The sequence below is a fragment of the Sciurus carolinensis genome, chromosome 6, assembly GCF_902686445.1.
Source record: "Sciurus carolinensis chromosome 6, mSciCar1.2, whole genome shotgun sequence".
In the NCBI taxonomy this organism is placed as follows: Eukaryota; Metazoa; Chordata; class Mammalia; order Rodentia; family Sciuridae; genus Sciurus; species Sciurus carolinensis.
In genome coordinates, this window is record NC_062218.1 from 74,039,241 (window position 1) to 74,060,446 (window position 21,206).

Genomic DNA, 21,206 nt, shown 5'->3' on the forward strand with positions numbered 1-21,206 from the left:
TTTGCTATTTTTCTCTCTCAAGGTAAGTCAGGTTTTATCTGATCTAAAATGCCTAAGCCTGCATGTCTTCTACATGTTTCTTATCTGGCCAAAGACCAATTAAACAGCTAATTATTTTTCATTATTAACCTGCTTACACTGTAGCAAAATCAATCATATTTTAAGTTGTTAATAATATTTAGTACTTATAAACAGTTCATTTTAGTTTTGGACCTATATGAAAGAAGGAATCATCTGGATGCTACAAAACGATTTTGCCTTTTAATATAATTTGCTAGTAATTAGCACATTTATTTAAAAGGAGACACAACCCTTTCAATGTAGACATTTATGATGTTTTATACTACATATAAAAGTAAAAACCCAGCAAAAATGAAATAAATTTTGTAATGTCATAAATGAAAGATACTGTTGAAACCTATTTATGTGGATCCTTTACAGGATGCAGATATGACAAACTAACTTGAGTGAAAATACTTTTATTTCAATGAAACTCTGATAATTATTTTATGGAAATAAAGTTATCAGATAATTGTTTTAATTTAGGGTCATATATTTGACATCTCTGGTGAAGGCTGTTGGATAATGCTTAATTAACTGGAGCTTGCGAATATACTTAACTAACAAACATTGGAAATAAATAATTATGTAATTTTTTTCTACAAAAGTTTTAGAAATGTATCGCTAATCTTGGAAAGTGAGACTATAGACTTTTCAAAAGTAATGTGGCTGGGCTCCACGTGGTGACTTACATCTGTAATTCCAGCAGCTCCAGAGGCTGAGGCAGATACAATGCAAGTTCAAGACCAGCCTTAGCAACTTAGTGAGACCCTAAGCAACTCAGCGAGATTCTGTCTCAAAATAAAAAACAAAAACAGTTGTGATGTAATTCAGTGATAAAGTGCCCCTGAGTTCAATCCCTAGGACAAAACAAAACAAACAAACAAACAAACAAAAACCCAATGTACCCTGTTAGGTAGACAAAAATAGCCTCTGGTAAAGTAATGAACAGCCCCCAAATTAATACCCTATGCTTCAAATGTCATCCTTCATTTGAAAAGTCCCATGATATCTAAGTGTTCTGCTCCTTTTTACAAGAGTTGAAGGATGGAATTTTATCATAATTTTGTTTAAGGTTTCCCTGTGATGAACTCTGACATTGGAGATTTGCCTTATTGTGCAGTGATGCAATTTATGGATTACTCTGTTACTATCTATATGAATATGTTGCTCACATAGGATAGAGAATGTAATATGTGACTTGGTTTCATGCTTCTGTACATTGATGTGTGAGTGGCCTTTGTACTCTGTGAAGGATCAGAGAGGCTGTACTTGATCAGAGCAGTGGGTTTCTTCCATTCTGTTAAGTGTCCTCCCTCTCTCTACTCCCCATCACCAGTCACCACAAGTGAAATGGCTTACATCAAGTGGAGAGGAAATCGAAGAAAATGCCTTCACATTACTAGCTGATTTCTTTGAATTCTCATTATACTTCATCTTCCATAGTTCCTTATATAGCAGCGATATTCAGCTTTACTTTATTACTCAGTTATTTCTTTTGTGAGAATTCTAGTTTTTCTCCATTTCCCATAGTTCTATTCAGATCTATATTATTTGCTGTCAGCATTACTCATCTTACTTCTTCCCTGATGGACACCCTAGTCACTCAGGACAGTGGTACCTCCCTTAAATTTCTTTGATGTTGCTGCATTTTCAGACAGTGACCTTGAAGGATGACCCAACTTGACTATGGAGAGCTTTTTATGAGGCCTGTGTGAGGAGGAGTTGCCAGCACAAAGGTAGAGTCAAATCCCTGCTTCCTTTGTGCACTTAGCTCTGCGGTGATGATTTTTCTGGCTTGGGTTATATCTGCAAAACAGGCAAAAACCCAGTCCCTGGAGATGTGTCTATGTTTGGGATTGAGGGGAGGGGAAAGAAAGAATGTACAAAATTATGGGTGGGAGGTGGAAAAAAACCAAGAATATTTTATTTTATTTTATTTATTTTTTATATTTTTTTTCTCAAATTTATTCAAATTCAGGTATGAGAAAAGATATTCCAAATCTCTGAAAAGATAAATCAAGAGAATTATAAAGATACTAAAAACTCATAGATGTCAGAGACAGACATTTTGCATTAATCCCAGAAAGTCCCAGCTTTGCATATAAGAGAAAATCAATTAAAATTACTAAAACTTATGGAAAGTTTTTAATATAATTAGCTAATTAGACTAAATATTGACAGAAAATTTAATAAACAATACTAAGAAATAAATTTAAATGGTAATATAGAAAAAACAGTAATTCAAAGACCTATAAAATGATAAGCATTATTAATGTATTTTAAGAAAAAAAAAAAAAAGTGATTTTTGATCCAATCATTCAAAGAAGTATTTTAAAGAAATTTCTGAAGAAGAGTCTTCTGTCAATATAATTGATATGCTTTTAAATTTGCTTTAGAACAAATATTTCTCAAACTCATATGGCAAATCAAGAAAAATAATTTTATTCCTTACTAAAAACTCTAGGTACTTCCTAGGTATTTATTTGTCTTTGTATTTTATTTGCAGTTGGCTCTACCATTATACATGTCAATTTCAAAATATTTCATAAATCAATACAGTTTTGGAGGATACTGTTTTAACTCAGACATATAGAGAACTCTATACTTATTGAATCTAAATTGTAGAAGAAAGAATGTTTTACATGTAGGCATTTAGAGTTCTGTCATACTAGTCTTCTTTACTTGGTTTTACTGAGTCTTCTAGTCAGCAGGTATGACAAGGATGGCAGTTTAACAATTTAATCTGCATCAGTAATTTTTGTCATTGCCTTTTTTTTTATTGTAAACAAATGGGATACATGTTGTTTCTCTGTCTGTACATGGCGTAAAGGCATACCATTTGTGTAATCATAAATTTACACAGGGTAATGTTGTTTGATTCATTCTGTTATTTTTTTCCCTTCCCCCCCACCCCTCCAACCCTCTTTTCCCTCTATACAGTCCTTCCTTCCTCTATTCTTGCCCCCCTCCCTAACCCTAACTCTAACCCTAACACTAACCCCTCCCACCCCCCATTGTGTGTCATCATCCACTTATTAGCGATATCATTCGTCCTTTGGTTTTTTGAGATTGGCTTATATCACTTAGCATGATATTCTCCAGTTTCATCCATTTGCCTGCAAATGCCATAATTTTATCATTCTTTATGACTGAGTAATATTCCATTGTATATATATACCACAGTTTCTTTATCCATTCATCAATTGAAGGACATCTAGGTTGGTTCCACAATCTGGCTATTGTGAACTGAGCAGCTATGAACATTGATGTGGCTGTATATGCTGATTTTAAGTCCTTTGGGTATAGGCCAAGGAGTGGGATAGCTGGGTCAAATGGTGGTTCCATTCCAAGTTTTCTAAGGAGTCTCCACACTGCTTTCCAGAGTGGCTGCACTAATTTGCAGCCCCACCAGCAATGTATGAGTGTACCTTTCTCCCCACATCTTCGCCAACACCTGTTGTTGCTTGTATTCTTGATAATCGCCATTCTAATTGGGGTGAGATGGAATCTTAGGGTGGTTTTGGTTTGCATTTCTCTTATTACTAGAGATGCTGAACATTTTTCCATATGTTTGTTGATTGCTTGTAAATCTTCTTCTGTGAAGTGTCTATTCATTTCCTTAGCCCATTTGTCGATTGGATTATTTGCATTCTTGGTGTAGAGTTTTTTGAGTTCTTTATAGATTCTGGAGATTAGTGCTCTATCTGAAGTATGATTGGTAAAGATTTTCTCCCACTCTGTAGGCTCTTTCTTCGCATTGCTGATAGTTTCCTTTGCTGAGAGAAAGCTTTTTAGTTTGAATCTATCCCAGTTATTAATTCTTGCTTTTATTTCTTGTGCTATGGGAGTCCTGTTGAGGAAGTCTGGTCCTAAGCTGACATGTTGAAGCTCTGGATCTACTTTTTCTTCTATAAGATGCAAGGTCTCTGGTCTGATTCCGAGATCCTTAATCCATTTTGAGTTTAGTTTCGTGCATGGTGAGAGATATGGGTTTAGTTTCATTCTGTTGCATATGGATTTTCAATTCTCTCAGCACCATTTGTTGAAGAGGCTATCTTTTCTCCATTGCATATTTTTGGCCCCTTTGTCTAGTATGAGAAAATTGTATTTATTTGGTTTGTATCCGTGTCCTCTATTCTGTACCATTGATCCACCTTTCTACTTTGGTACCAATACCATGCCGTTTTTGTTACTATTGCTTTGTAGTAGAGTTGAAGATCTGGTATAGATGAATTAAACTATGGTGTAGCCCAGACACAAGAACATAGAGTAACTTCTGCTGAGAAGATCTCTCATGGTTTCTTAACTCAGGATGTGTCCACAAGAAGTCAACAAATTGTATAACACAATATATAATTTTATTGCTTTTCTTCACTATTTGTTATTTATACACAGTTTGGAAAATAGCATAGGTAATTGGGGGGGTCTTGGTTCTCTGTTTTAAATATGTGTATAAAGGATTACAGATATTTCAATCCATGTTGAAAATTTCAAAATTTCTGCCATCTCTAAAATGAGGCACAACAGTGCCACAACATCACATTGGAGAGCATATATTTCTCTCATACGTATTCAATTGGATTATAAATGGGAATCATTTAAAGCAACAGCAAAATTAGCAGAAGACGACAAAGGATGGTAGACAGAACAAGTTTTTGGAATTTTATGGTGACTTTGAAAACCAGCAATCTTGAAAGTATGATTTTTAATTTGTTGAACATATCATCACTTTGATTTAATGTGCCAATGCCATTTCATTTTCATTTGTTCAGGATGATTTTGTGGTATAATTTAATGAATACATCTATTGCAAATTCTCATTCCTAATACAGAATTATGTCTTTTTCATTAGTGTGGGGGTACACCTGAAGAAGGGTCTTATGATTCTCCCATTATTTAGGAGAGGTTTTTTTTTCAGACTATTGACTGCGTACCTAAGAACTATCCAGTGTTGTTGATATCCTAGTAAAACATACCCTGTTGGGTCTTATTGCTTAAATATTCCCACTTCTAAAATTACCACTACACCATTGGGGGTGAATGAATACACGATTACAATTTCAATTTGACAGTTTTAAAGGAAATGGCATAGGGATTTAATTAGACCCTCTCCATGTGCTTCATTGATTCTCAGATGGGTTTTCATTCTAGCATAAGCAGATGTGGATTCTAACGAAGACATTAGATATTCTTGCACCTTGCCTGGGTTATTCAAACCAGTAAAACAGCCAACTTACCTGCCTTAATATGCCAAACCCCAAAGCAAACTGGCTTGGGAATGCTGAGTACTTCCACCCTTCATCTTTCCTTAAAGAAATAGAAGGAGCAAGCCATCAAGAAAATAATGATTTTTATGACTCTTCATATTTATGCTGTATAATGAAAGAGAAATCAGACAAAAGTGAAATATTTTCATTTTAGGCAATAACAGAAGCTTCCTGACTCTACTGGAAGAGAAATATCACAGCTATTTTTTAAGCTAAGCAAAACACCCAATTGAAAAAGACGTGAAGCCATTGTTAAAATAAGTTACTGGAGAGATTAAAAGGGAAACATATTACAGACCTTTGAAAGAAAATATGGATATATGTAAAATGTGCATATATACATATGTATATATGTATTTTAAATGTGAATGTGTCATCTTAGAACTCTAGAAATTCCAATGTTTTTCTCAACAAATTAATGGTTAAAGTTTCTAAGATTTGAGTTTGGATACAAGTTAGTGATAGAAAGAAAATGATTGAAGGTGACCAAAGGTGTCTAGGTAGGCATGCCACCACCAGCTGTCTCATTGACTGAGCAGAGAGAATGTCACCCACACTCCATGGTGTCCTGTGGAGAAGCAGGGTACAAAGTGTAGTCAGAGTGGTTGGACCTGCTACACCAGGGATGCATAAAGGTACTGCTGTGACTCCCTTGTATGGTGGTGAAGCCATGGTCACAAGCCCTAGTCCTCATCCTTCCAGCCTCTGACCTTCTGTCACATCTTTCTCCATATGGGCACATTAGCATTTTGTTTGCTTTTAGAACCAGTCCTCTTGGCATCAGCTTTTCTTCCATCCTGTGTAGGCAACCCTGGGTCTTCTTGGACTCTAGGCTACTTACAAGTAGGCATAATATCTCATCCCCCCATACCCTGAGAATCTGTCCATTAGTTCCTTCCCCTGAGGGGAAGCTAATGATCAAGCATATATATATATATATATATGTATACACACACACACACACACACACACACACACACACACATATATAAACATATATATATGGATATATGGATATATATATACACACACATATATGTATGTATATGTATATATATATATTACATTTTGTTCAATGTTTACAACATTTAAATGTTTATAGTTCCTTCTCTTTTTAAATTTCACTGGTATGCTGTAATTGATTTTTATAGAAAAACCTTAAGACAATATTTACAGTGAGATTTCCAATTTTAACTATTTGCTTCTTAATCTACCCATTACAGCTATAATGTGCTCTAAGTAATACTAAAATAATTTTGTCTTTCCTTCCTACTCTGTTTTTTAAAAGATCCAATAGTAATAAACAATTTAAACATAACTTATTGCTTGTATCTTGCAATCTATGCAACATGTATTGTCTTTAACTTAAATATGTAAGTGTAAAGATGGTCTAAAGAATACATGTATGCAGCTGGGGTTGTGGTTCAGTGGTAGAGTGCTTGCCTGGAATGCGCGAGGCACTGGGTTTGATTCTCAGCACCACGTATAAATAAATAAGTAAAATAAAAGTTCATTGACAACTAAAAAAATAAGAATACATGTTTGCATATGAAACAGTCATTTGTTATCTATAAGTCCTTTTTATTTAATCCTTGCTCTACATTGTACAGAGCATAGTTGCAAGGTAGATATTACTTATGTATATGATCTACTGTTTTTTCTTTCTTCCACTCTCTTCAAATTTTCTTTCCCTTCTTCTTACATTCATACAGACCACATTTATTATACACATACTATTTCCTAGATAGAGTGAAGAATTAGAATTGTTTAAGAAAAGGTGCTTGACAGTTGTGGACTTGAATCCTCGCTTGCCTCTGATAAATGGGTTGAATGTGAACTCAATCTGCAAGCGGTCTTCATTTTCACATCTCTAAATTGATGATGCTAATACCAAATAGAACTTCTATGAAGAACAAAAATCACATGGCTTGTAGAAACTTTTCTAACAGCATATTTTAATAGGGCAAGCCCATGAGGGAAGACAATGACCACTGAGAGGTGTAAAGGTAAGAGAATTAACACTGAGAACAAATCTCCATCATTTCTGTGAGAAGTCTCTCCTGTGAATGCTGTCGTAGGTTAGGTAACTTGCATCTCTCTATTTCATAGACATAATTCATGAAGAAGTTATGCAGTGTTATGACATAGCAGTAGCCAGAGAGCTAGAACATTCGCATTCCAGTTCTGATCATGCACTGGCCAGCATTTGTTGGACCATTTTACTTTCTGGAATACTATCTTCCTTCTCTCCAAATTTAGAGAATGAAATGAAATGATTGCATAGGATACTTTCAGTTCAAAAAAACGTATATGAGTTTAGTTTTTTAAGACTTCTGCAACTGTTTGAAATACTGTTTTTTTTTTTTAAATGTAATTATTCCCAGATCTGCTACAGACAACATATAGACACTACATCTGTGCACAGTGGCCAGAAGAGTGAGTGAGGAGAATAAGTTGAAATATTGTGGTGAAATTTGATTCTGCTTTCTCAACTTCTAGAGACTTGGGCTCAGTTTGTAGGTTCTGGTACAGCTGGCCAGAAACACAGCATCTTATTCATGTTTCAGGAAGGAAGTAGTCTCTTCTGTACTGAAATGATCATTGCATTGGACAGAAGTACTGGGATACACCCATAGTTCTGTCACTAATTAACTAGGAAACATTGGGCAAAGAAAATGACTCTTCTTTTTCTTAATTTATCTTGTCTATAAAATGACTCAGATGTTCTAGACAACCATTAAATCTCCTAGTGCCAAAATACTCAATTACAGCCTCAGAACAATTTGATTGATTAATATGTTAAAAAAAACGTTTAGGTTGGAAGCCTCCCCTTAATGTGTCAAAGCAGGTCAAATTACAAGTTTTTAACAAAAAGGATTCCTGTTGCTATCACCATTCTTAACCGCATGCAATAATTTATCTTTCATGAAAACAGTGATTGTTATATTATAGATATGGTCTTAAGTTCTCTAATGTGCTTTGAATTACTTGGAAACCACACACACATACACACACACACAGTTCTTATAAATAACAAGTGAATTTTCTTCCCCACAAGGATACTAAATTTAGTCTAGAGAAGAATTCCACATGCTTTTAAACATAGATCTAGTGTGTAATAGCTAAGAGCACTACCATTTACACAGATTTTTTTCTGCTGTTTCTCTTTTCTCAAGGTTTTATAATAATGAAGAGGGCCCTAAAGCTCTATAAGGACCAATAAAAAAAGTTTTATTCTCATGTTTAGTCTTATATTTATTTATTGGAACATCTTATATGTTTATATGTGTTTTATCATTTCTAAAGGAACCCTTAAGACTCAATATTGATTAAATGATGTTTTCAAAAGGAAAGAAAATATTACCATATTAAAAGTATTCCTTGATTGAAACTTCCTGTCTGGTTTTGGAATCCACAGTTGTGACAAATAGGTCTCTTGAATCAAGGAAATATGACCAGTCTGACAAGGGGAAGTAGGCATATTTGAAATATTGGGATCTAGAAGATCCCAGTTTTTCCAAAGGCTCTTCTGGTGGATCTTCCTTTGAACTCCAGGAGGTTCTGAATAGCCACAGGCATACCTGCCTTGTGGGCAGTGTCCCAGCATTCATGATCTGAGCTTCTTTGATAAGTTCCTTTGATTTAACACAGTCATACAATCCTTCCTCTGAGAACTGCTGGTAGAAATACTGAAACAATTGCTCAGTTTTCCAGGTTTCAAATCCTGGATCTCAGTGTGTTGTGAAAACAAGCTTCTTCTGTCTTCTGTTTCAAGAGGCAAGAAACAGAGCTTTTGGAAACTAAGCCAGTTGAAAAATTATTCAGAGGCAAAAAATATATTAAGAAAATATGTGATTTTACCAGTTAACTTGCAGAAACATATTGCCACACTGTCAGGGAAAATTGAATGTTAATAGTTATAATTATAATGTTAAACTTTGGAATCTACATGATCTTAAATAAAATGATCGGAAAACAAAATTAAGAGTATATTCTTCTACAAGCACCTTATTTCAGATTTGAACTCAAGCTCTGGCAATGTTGGAAGTGATATTGTAATTCTGAAAAATGCAAAATTGACTTACTCTTATGTTTTGTGTTGAAATTCAGGTTGCTAATCAATAGTTATATTTTCCATCACAGTTCATTTATACTCTGGACTCAAGATATATACTGAGGAGTTCTTGTTCTTCTTCTTTTTTGTTTTTTTACTTAAAAGACATGAAAATTGTACTGAGAAGTTACCTACACATATGAAAAACTTCGGTAAGTTCTTGTCTGAATTCCAGATAGCAAATGAACCTTTATGGATTTCTCAGATGCATTTTTTTCTAAGACATAATTGTTGTTATATCTATATTCATATAATATTAAATATATCTGTATATACTACATGTAATATGTATAAGTTTATATAGATATGATTATGTATATGAATGAATTATAGGAACAAATTAAATTTTGAACTGTGGGAAGCAGGAATTCCTCTGGTCCACAACCTTTCCTGTTTCCTTATACCTTTATTTTAAATATTCAGATGTGGTTTTGGATAATCTCCTTACCCCTTTCTGCAGTTTCTGCTCTGTTTGTGTCCTTTCCCCTGGTCCTTAAAGCATTGCTTGAGATCCAGCTATAAAGCATTACCCTCTGACACTCTCCCAGATAGTCTGATACTTTCTGTTCAAGTTGACTTTTTTCAATGAATATTTACTAGGTGGTTATTGTAGCTGGGGTATTTTAAGAGATGCCTTTTTTCTTCCATATCCCCTTCAAACTCAATTGTTCTGTCTTTTATTCTGGTAAGGACCATTAGGAGTTGCAGTTGAACTAATCTTATGTGATAAGGACTTTCGGCATTATCCCTCCAGGTAACTGCTGCCTTTAATTGGTGATTACCAAGGCCTTTAAACTAACGTCTTGAATATTAGTCACCAGAAATCAAGGCAAGGTCATTTGAAGGTGCTCAGCACTTCTCAAATCATACCATGCAGGGATTTCTCTGTTCATCCAACAGTTGGAAGAGGTAGAACAGGAACTAAAGTTAGCTTTGCTGTTATTTTTAAAAATAATAGAAACGAAAGTTATGAAGCGTTTTAAAACATGAGCTTTTAAAATTTTTTGCTTTTACTACTTCTACTTTCTTTCTAGTCTTTTAAAACTATTATTGTAATCAAGTTCTCCCAATAAAATTATTACATATTTCAAAAATCAAACTTGCTGCAACCAAAAAGTAGAGAAATAATTGCTTCTCACATTAAACTTCCAAGTTAGACTACATTTGCATAACCTTATTAATATCCCCAAATTGCAAATAGTATCTACAGGAACATTTTTATCTAAATGTTTGTCAACATGCTCTGTTGAAAATCAGAGAGGGTGAAATATTATAATTTGATTGAATTGATCCAGTAAATTCATGTAATATAAAAAATGTAAGTCAATTCATTTGGAACTATTTAGTTATACAAAAATTTTAAAATTATGAACGAGGGATTCATCACTAATAGTACAAAAGTATGAAATACTTCATTTTAAATCCGATTTGTCATTTATATGATTGAAGATTTAAGAATAGTTTAATACTTTTCTTCCATGCATGAAGTAAGTTGATTGTTTCAACTGTTACCCTGCAAAGAGAATAGCTACATAGCTCAATAGTTTTTTCTAAACCGTACAATGATCTATAAGATATAAAATAATACAATGGTTCTTTAAAAATCTTAATGTATTGCTTTTCAGTGTTCATGCAACAAATGAGACAATCAGAGCTGATTTGTTTGTTTTCAAAAAGTACCTTGGGAAATCATTGATTTTGTTTATAGGAATGTCTACCTGTTTCTTAAAATTAAATTTGAATTACTATAGATGCATTTCTTTTCCAAACATAAACATCTCTTATAGTTTGCCCTTAAAATGATATAAAATATTTTTATAGGCAAAGAAGCAAATACACTGAAAAGAAACCCCAGAAAACTCCTTTAAGCAGTTTCCTTGCATTGTGGGAACCAAATTTACCTTACAATTTCCTGCATAAATGCTCAAAGATTTTCCTAAATCAACAGGCTTATGAGTTGTCTTACTGAGAATAATAGCACTTTTGATTACCTTTATTTTCTTTAGTTCCTTTAAATTTTGTGGGAAATTTTAACTTCTTGGTAAAAGGTGTTTTCATTGGAATAAAAAAAATGGGACTTTCAGATGCCTGTCATTTTCTAAAATGCTTTGAAGTTTGAATTTTCTATGTATATCAAGAGAGTTAAGTCCCACTGAATAGAGTGTACTAATGATAAATTTAGGATTTCAAGAATCAACCTACATTACTGTTACAAAAACTATACCTGTTATTGACATCACACAGCCAGCTTTTGTGTGAATTTCATTTGTGACAACTATTTATTATACTTATCAAATGGCAGGAAAAAAGCTCCAACACTAAAGTTTTTTAAATAGTCACAGGCATTGAAAGTAGATGGCACTGGACCTATCAGATAATGTGGTAAGACAGTGACGAGAGGTCAAAGCAGTTGTGGAAAAAGAAAGGTAGTTAAGAAAGTGTTTAGAACTATTCGGAAATTCATTTTTTGACGAGAGTGCAATGCTTCTTTGGGAAGCCCCCAGAAAGTTACTGTGGTAGACAGAATCCTAAGATGACCCATAAGATTCTCTCCTCCTGGTGTGTAAGTCCCTGTCTTTGAGTACAAACAGGGCTAGTAAATTGTGATGGGGTATCTCCCTGGTGATTGTGTTACATTAAGTGGCAGAAAGGATTTTGCAGATGTTGCAAAAGTCCTTAATCATTTCACTTTTATTTAATAACAGGGAGATAAATGTGGTTGAACTGGACATTGTCAAGTGAGATCTTAACAGAGGTCAGAGAAATTTGAGGCATTAGAGAAATTCACCTGTTAACCTGGAAGAGGTAAACATCTATGTGACAAGAGGGTCTTCGGAGGAGATGACGGGGCGAGGACCGTAGGATGACTCTGGAAGCTGAATGTAACACTCTGTGAATGGCAAGAAATAGAATTACTGGTTATACAACTTCAATTAAACAAATTCTACCATCAACAGTGAGCCTGGAAGAGAGTCCTGGAGTAGAACATGTGATTATAGTCCCTGTCAACACCTTGAGGTTGGCCTGCTGAGGATAAAATGTCCATGCTGTAGAGCAAGAAAACTAAGATAATAAATTTGTATGGTTTTAGGTTGCTACACAACAACAGAAATGAATGTAAGTGAGAATGATGCCTTTACATAAATACTATAGCTGTGAGGCTAAAAAGACAGGTTCATAAGTGGCACTTAACTCTATAGAGTCTTCTGCTAGCTGTAATCCAGAATCCAAATCAATCTGTGTCTTTTCTTGACTTTCTTCTTCTCATCAAATTTATATGCATATAAGATAATGCATTTTATATCTTTTGTAACATGTTTTCTGTCTTTGTTTTGTAAACAAAATACCTGTAACTCTTTATCAACATTTTTATCCTTACCTACCCCATCAATTGAGATGGGGTGACATGGATTTTTCATTCTATTAAATTATAAAAGCAAAATAAAGGTCTAATTATAAAAGATAAGAAGTTATTTAATAGGTATCAATTGTTTCTAATTAGCATGGGGGAAAAGATTTGACTTTTCATGACTGTGATATAAAATCTATTATCAAAATTCACTTAATTTTTAAGGCTTTATAGGTGAATAAAAATGTAGTAACACCTGTAAACTGATATGCCGTATAAATTGGTAATAGTTTGAGAAAAGATTTGATATCCTAACTTAATAGCCTTAGAAATGTGCATAATTAATAGTACATTATACTTTTAAAGATTTTTAATAATAATTAAATAGAGAAAATATTTTACGTAAGAATATGTTCTCTGCGATATTTTATGCAGTATTTAGATTTCCCCCTGAACGAAAACCTCAATTAGGCTGAGTTAGCAAACTAGTATAAAACTCTTCAGTGACATGTTATGCAGTCATTAAAAAATGTTAAGTGAATCAGTACATTGTGTATAGTAGTTCTTATTATAACAAGCTAAGGAAAGATGGGCTATGCCGAATTGTATATATGCTGTGTGATTACATTGATTTAAAGGTTGTCAAATACAAGAGTAATTCAAAGTCCTGGATAGAAATGTGTAACACTGTTTATAGTGATTGTATTTGGTTGATGGAGCTATAATAATTTCATTTTACTTTTTTGTTTTCCATTCTTGGTATTTAAAAACATATGTAATGAAGGTGCAAAAACATACTTTGGAGAAAAGATATCCTCTTCAACAAATGGTGCTGGGAAAACTGGAAATCCATATGTAGCAAAATGAAATTAAATCCTATCTCTCACCTGTATGAAGCTCAACTCAAAGTGGATCAAGGACCTAGGAATTAGACCAAAGACCCTGCACCTAATGGAGGAAAAAGCTGGCCCAAATCTTCATCATATTGGTTTAGGACTCGACTTCCTTAGCAAGACTCCTAACGTGCAAGAACTAAATTCAAGAATCAATAAATGTGATGGATTCAAACAAAAAGCTTCTTCTCAGCAAAGGAAACAATCAATAATGTGAAAAGAGAGTCTATAGAATGGTAGACAATCTTTTTTCACATGCACATCAGACAGAGCAGTAATCTCCAGGATGTATAAAGAACTGAAAAAACTTAACACAAAAAGAACAAATAACCATATCAATAAATGGTCGAAGGAACTGAGCAGATACTTCACTGAAGAAGATATACATTTGATCAACAAATACATGAAAAAATGTTCAACATCTCTAGCAATTAGAGAAATGCAAATCAAAACTACTCTAAGATTTCATCTTACTCCAGTCAGAATGGCAATTTATCAAGAATACAAGCAACAATAAGTGTTGGTGAGGGTGTGGGGAAAAAGGTACACTCCTTTATTTCTGGTGGGACTTCAAATTGGTACAACCACTCTGGAAAGCAGTATGGAGATTCCTCAGAAAACTTGGAATGGAATCACCATTTGACCCAGCTATCCCACTGGGTAAGTTCATACCCAAAGGACTTAAAATCCGCACACTACAGTGACACAGCCACATCAATGTTTAAAGCAGCTCAATTTACAATAGCTAGATTGTGGAACCAACCAAGATGCCCTTCAGTAGATGAATGGATAAAGAAACTGTGGTATATATATCAATGGAATATTACTCAGCCATAAAGAAGAATAAAATTATGAAATTTGTAGATAAATGAGTGGAGTTGTAGAATATCATGCTAAGCAAAATAAGCCTATCCCAAAAAACCAAAGGCCAAATATTTTCTCTGATAAGTGTATGCTGATCCATAAAGGGAGGGGGCAAGGGAAGAATGGAGGAACTTTGGATAGGGCAGAGAGGAGGGAGGGGTTGGGAAGGGGGTTGGGGGTAGGAAAAATGTTGAAATGAGACAGACATTATTACTCTATGTATGCATATGATTGCATCAATGGTGTGACTGCATCGTGTACGACAAGAAATGAAACGTTGTGCTAAAACTATGTACGTATGTAATGAATATATTGAATATATATGCCTTTAAAATAAGTTTTTTAAAAAAACATGAATTATATTCAGAAGTTTTTCCTAAAGAAAACAATATTTGAGACCCCTATGCCTTCTGAGGTAAATCCATGGTGCTTATCCTTGTAGGATGGTCGACATGCAGTGAGGTAGAGCCACGTATTTCACCTGTGCTGAGAAGACCTGTTGGAGATACCAGGCAGTGGTCATGGGCCATATTCATCTGAGCTAAGATTTGCACTGTTTTTGGGAAAAAAAAAGGTATTTAAAAACAGAATAATTTTACACCAAACACTGCTTTTTCATCTTTGCTTAGAAATTTGAGTAGATCTGTCAAGATCAAGCCTGTGTTCTCACATGAAAGTAAAGGACTGAGCTTGAGCATCTCTCTTAGATGTGACCTGGTGTAGTTCAGTTTCCCAGTCACTTATTCCCAATGGCTTGCCTGACGTTGAGATCCAGTATCAATTGCCATTCATCAACTGTACTTACTCTCTTGCTAGTTTTGAAGTAGAAAAACATTTTTTTTTTCTGTGCTCATTTCTCTTTCAAAAAATGGAAAATGAAAAATGGAGCTCAGAGACTTCTTTGTTTCTCGAGCCCAGTATGCTTTTTTTCTGTTTTGGTTTTGCTGGCATTTATGGTTGTGACCCCTGAAGAGTAAAGAAATAATTGATTGGAAGCACCTAGTGTAACCTGAGTCAGATATTTAACAAATGCTAGTTTCCTTCCACCCATCCTTTCTTTCAGTTGTTTTTGAAACACTTGGACAGGGAATAAAGTGACTATAACATTCCCAGTGTCTGGAAGTGGAGCACCATAACCAAACGTTGAAATCAAGCGGGAGTGACGGAGACTGCATTTCCACTAAAGCAAGGAATGTAAAGAGGGAAGTGGGTATGATAGCCATGTAGATGACCCCAATTTTCTCTTTCTATCTCTACTGAAATCGATGAGATTTCTCCCCAGAGCCAGGGAAGGGAGGAAGCCATCCCTTGCTGCAGTGTTAGGTTTCAGCTGGCTGTGTGTCTCTGGCCTCTGGGTGAGTTAACTGTGGAAAGGAAAGTCACACTTTCAAAGCAATTAGATATTTTTTTCTTTCTAAACCACATTCGAGACGCTAATTCCATCTCTTTCCTGACTGTGTATAGGTGAATTAGCAAGAAACCACTACTGCATTGTTTCCTAGTCTTCAAATGAAGCCTAATTAAAGAAATATATAGTTTTTATTGAGCTGCAAGAAAAAGGGACATGGGGCACAATTAAGTTTGCATCAATAATTAAAACCATACAATTATTAATGTAGCAAATATTACACATTAATAAGAAATATATTTTGTCACCAAGTGCTGCATAAAATCCTTCTTTATAATCCATAATCCAAAAGGAGAAATGGAGAAAGAATATGCTGAAAACATTATAATTACAGCGTAGTTTATTACTCCTGGAAGTAGGATGTTTGCCACATTGTAACACCGCGTTTTCTAGGATGCAGTTGTTCTCAATTGGTTAAAAAATGTGGAAGATAAAGGTTAACAAAGATTGCTTGTATGTAATAGAAATCTTCACCAGGGGTCTAAAATATTTATCAATCTGCTCAATATTTTCTTCTGATAGAAAGATTACTATGGCAGAGAAGAGAGGAACTTCCTCCACCCTTATTTTCTAAGTTCTCTGAGTTCCTGATATTTTACTCCTGCCTTTTTGAGAGAGAGAGAGAGAGAAAATTTGATATCAAAGTCAGTTTCCTGTTTCATGGATTACTTATTTAAATAACCCTTCTCTTCGTCATTAAAAGTCCTTTGGAAAATGTTAAGAATTGATGATTTATTTGTGCCCCCTCCTGCCTCCTGTCCTATACTTCTTTTGTCAAAACACCATAACCTGCTACTGCAATTGGTTGTTTGCTTAAACGTGTCCTCTAGGCTTACACAGTACATGACCCATCATAGGCACCAATGGCTCTTTAAGGAATAAGTGAATGCGGTTGTTTACCCAGGAGCTTCAGAGTGTTTGCCTCAGACCAGAGGCCAATGTAAAACTCTGAGATGGGAATTTGGGGTCAACAGAAAGGACCGTTATTGAATTGCACATATCAGGAAACTGAGTGGTCCCACTACTCACAGTTCCCAGGTTACCCAAGTGTTTTTTAGCTTACATGGGTCTTGGGCTATTCAGGGGAGAGGGATTCCTGAGTGGAGGAGTAAGGTACAGACCTGGGGATGAAGCTACCATGTTAGCATGTGTTTTGGAACATGTGCCCCATGTTCTGTCAGGGGTGGAGATTTAGCATTATAATTAGGGTAAGCTAACGTTTGATGTCATTTTTCACAAGGGGGAAGGGTGCTGCTTTTGACTGCATTGTGCACGCCCTTTAATCCAGTTTCAACATGATCGGGGACATTGTTAGGTTAGCTGTACTGCACATGCTTTTTTATTATGGTTCGAACTGAATGGAGGAGTCCTGGTCCATGCCTTCTGCTTTAGTGTCCTGTTGAGCCTATATTTGTTAGGTTAAGCAAACTAAAAGCACCAAGAGATTTTAGTGAAGTGGAAATTATAAGATTACAACTGACAGGTGGTAGGCATGATGAACTTGGGCTCTTGAGGCTCCTCCATTCCTTCAAGTTACCAACAGTTGGTTTGTCTAACTCAATATTAAGATGAATAATTTAATCGAACACCTCCATCCAACCCTATTGGTGAATTCAGTTTTTTTAAAGTAAGTCTGTACTGTGAGCAAGCCGTTGGGGATGATATAAAATGAAGGAGCATAGCTTTCTGCTTCCTAATCCAGAAGCAAAAAGATACTGTCTTGTATACTCTGCATCAGCTACTGAGGGGAATTAACAAGACCAAATGGAATTTCGAAAATTGAAAATTAACACTTAGTTCTAAGAGTTAGGAAAAGTTCCAAGCAAACTTTTGGGACCCCTGCATTTAAGATGTATTGTAATGAATGGGCGATTTTTAGAATAGAAAATATTCGATTGGCTGTATGGTTAGGTTTGCAAAGAAGGAAGACGAGCAAGCGTAGCCGAGTGGGTATCACATGTCTGGCATTGGCATGTGCTCCAACTTGACTGAAACACTTTCTGAGAGCAAGTCTTCAGGAAGTGGGTTAGGGCTCTGTTGTGGTGACCCTTGGAATGGTGGGCCTGGTAGTTAATCAGGCTCTTTGTGGCATGGCTTTCACAGCTGGACCTTCATTCGTTTAGTCTTGTGTCATTTATTTCTTTATTGGTGCTGGGGATTGAACCCAGGGCCTCTGTCACCACTCTGTCACTACTCTGTCACCAAGGCACATTTCCAGCCCCTAGTTTTGTCCTCCTTTGTAGTGTATTATAGTCCCATTTGGCAGTTAGCACTCTAAGGTTGGGTTCTCTAGCTTAGGTTTCTTTTCTATCTTTCTTGGTTTTTGGTTCATGGTAAATACTAAGAATAAATTCAGCCTTGATTGATTTTTTTGTCTGATCACTGAATTTGTTGCCTTATCTCAAAGACAAGGTATTAGTAAGTGCTATAGTTTGAATCTTGATTGTCCCTCAAAGCCCCAAGTTATGAGGGCTTGGTCTTGAGCCCAGGGTACTATTTTGAAGTGGCAAAACATTTATGAAGTGGGCCCAGTGGAAGAATGTTAGGCCACTGGAACCACAGCCTTGAAGGGGATGTTGGGACCTTTTTCCCTCCTCTTTCTCTCTCTTTTTTTTGTCCTATCAGTGCCACAAGCTGAGCAGCTTGCTTCACCGTGTGTGAGCCTAGACATGATGCACTGCCTCACCACAGGCCCAAAAGTAATGGGCAAACTGATCATGGACTAAAACCTTTGAAACCATGGACCAAAGTAGGTCCTTCATCTTTATAAATGAATTTTCTTAGTTATTTTTTACAGTAATGGAAGGCTGATGAACATAGTATTACATATTGCACTGATTTTCTTAAGTGTAGTCATTTTGTAACTGATGAAAACAGTTTGCAGAGATTATAATATCTATTCAAACATTACAATATGTTTTCAAGTGAGGTCAAAACCCATTCAAATCCTTTGTACCACCCTCTTGTAGTTTCTACAATGTGAAGGCTTTAACACTTCGTAAAGTCAGCCAAAAGAATGAAAAAAAAAAAAAATGCATTTCTGGGATAATAAGAGAAAGGCCAAAGAGAAGTCCTTTTCCACAAGAACCTAAATTTCACCACTTTTATCTAAGTGTTCACTGTGACTCAATCTCTCATGAATTTCCTTTTGCCTATACTAGGATTCTTTTTTTATTTGCAGAACATGGGGATGGAACCCAGGGACTCATGCGTGCAAGGCAAGCACTCAATCTCCGAGCCACAACTCCAGCTCCATATGTTTTAATATCTCATCCCATCCTGAATTTGCAAAGATATGTGATAAGTCCTTATTTTAATTAAGTTTAAAACTGATACATAAAATCATATACATTATACATATTGATGAGGTACCATTTTATTTTGGATACATGTATACATTGTGTAATATGAAGTCCTTTTGGAAATAACATTAGATTATTATAATACTAGTTATTTCTTACCAAGTATTTGATAAATGCCTGTCACTGTGTAGCAACTTTACATATATGTTGTGTCTATTCCTGTTGCAAGACTGCAAACCCATTTCACAAAGAAGTAACTGAATACCTCCTCCCCATAAGCTGTATTCAGATGTAATTGGCAAATAAAATTATATGTACTTATGGTGTGCAGTGTGATGTTTTGCAATATGTATATATACACACATTGTAAAATGATTACCATAATCAAGCTAATAAACATCTACTACCTCACACAGTTGCTTTTTTGAGAGAGTTGATCTACTCTCTTTGCAAATTCGATGTGTATTCTAGAGTGTTTTTAACTATAGTCATTGTCTCGTACATTACATCTTCAGAATTTGTTCATCCCACATAACTTAAACCTTGTGTCATTTGATTAATATCTGTCCAATTTTTCTACCCCTTCACCTCTGGCAACTACTATTCTAGTGTCTGCTCCTATGAGTTTTACTTTTTAAGATTGTTCATATAAGTGAGATCAAGCAATATTGGTCTGTCTGTGCCTGACTTTTCCAATCTAGTTTTGCCTTCAGATTCTGAAATCTTTTCTTTCACTTCCCAAACTACTGGCTTCTAGAATAGATTCAGGAACATGCTGACTGGGTCTGTTCAATTGTGTCCTTATGAAGACTTGATTTAGATCAAGCTCTAATCCTGTGGCCCTTGGTCAGAAGACTCCTCTAAAAATCACTTCCATTTATTGCCTACCTTCCAAGTCCACACTGTATTTGTGGATCAAGTCTAGTCTAGTTACAGAAAAACTATTGAAGGGCAGCAGAGTAAGATATGCTCCTTTTCATCTGAGGACTTACACTCCAGTTAAATCAAATATAAAACAACCATGGATACACAAATTTTGCGTTCTATAAAGTTAGAAGAGAGAAAACCAGATAAGGAAGAGTAAGATCTTGGAAACTAGGTAGGATTGGAATAAGCATAAAGAAGGAACAGGAATGTGGTAGAGGCAATGGGAAGCACCATGAAAAAATGTGGTGGCCTATGAATGTTTCTGTTTACTAAAATCTTCTGACTCATTGCTGAACCCACAGTTAGTTCTTCCTAATGATCAGTCCAAAAACTATTTTGGAACCTCTCCATGTTGTCATGGTATGAAGACTGTAGTGCAGAGCAAGACTTAGAACAGCCTAAATAGACTTTAATTTCTGAAATCAAGCAAAGCACTGAAAGGCCTAAAGGTAAAAGCAATAGTTATAGGCAAAGCACAAACAGACTTGTACAAGACAATAATTTTAACCTAAAACCCCAAACTCCATCTAGTTTGGACCAATTTAATGTGTAGGTGGAGGTGTGATATTTAAAATCATTTGGAGAAAGCAGGGCAGTATTTAGCCTCCAGAGAGTGTGATTTCTGTGACAACTTGAAAAAAAAAGGACAATACCACAAGCAATATGAATCTGGCTTGATGATAATATTATATATTTTTTGTCCATTGATGTAGATATTTTATGCTAAACCACCTGAGATAAACCTGTGAAGAAAATGTTGAATTATTTCATTTTTGTTGTTGTTGTTGTTTCAGATAGTTTTCTATAAGTCAGTGGAGCATCTAAAGACAATGTATTCATCACTCCCAAAAGCCCTTTACCCCCTAATTCTTTTTCTAGCTATCTGCAGGTTGCACCTGCAAGTCATTCCTAATAATTCATCTTGCATTATTTATATCAGTATTTAGAGGAATTCCAGCAGGGTTAGGATTCAAATAACTTGGGGACTTGTAAAAATTTCAATGTCCAGTCTCTTCCCA

The 21,206-nt window shown here is 35.2% G+C and overlaps 1 long non-coding RNA gene across 5 annotated transcripts in view; it reads left to right on the plus strand.

Moving 5' to 3' along the window:
• Positions 1–19,574, plus strand: part of LOC124986527 (uncharacterized) — a 102,423-nt gene extending 82,849 nt beyond the window's left edge. For 4 of the 5 annotated variants that reach the window (XR_007109023.1, XR_007109025.1, XR_007109022.1 and 1 more), the window contains 2 exons: positions 14,993–15,124; positions 19,140–19,574. This is a non-coding gene — a long non-coding RNA (uncharacterized LOC124986527). Of the gene's footprint in view, positions 1–1,717; positions 1,800–14,992; positions 15,125–19,139 lie in introns of all 5 variants that reach the window. The other variant, XR_007109026.1, reaches the window with a different exon arrangement.
• The last annotated feature ends 1,632 nt before the right edge of the window (positions 19,575–21,206 follow it).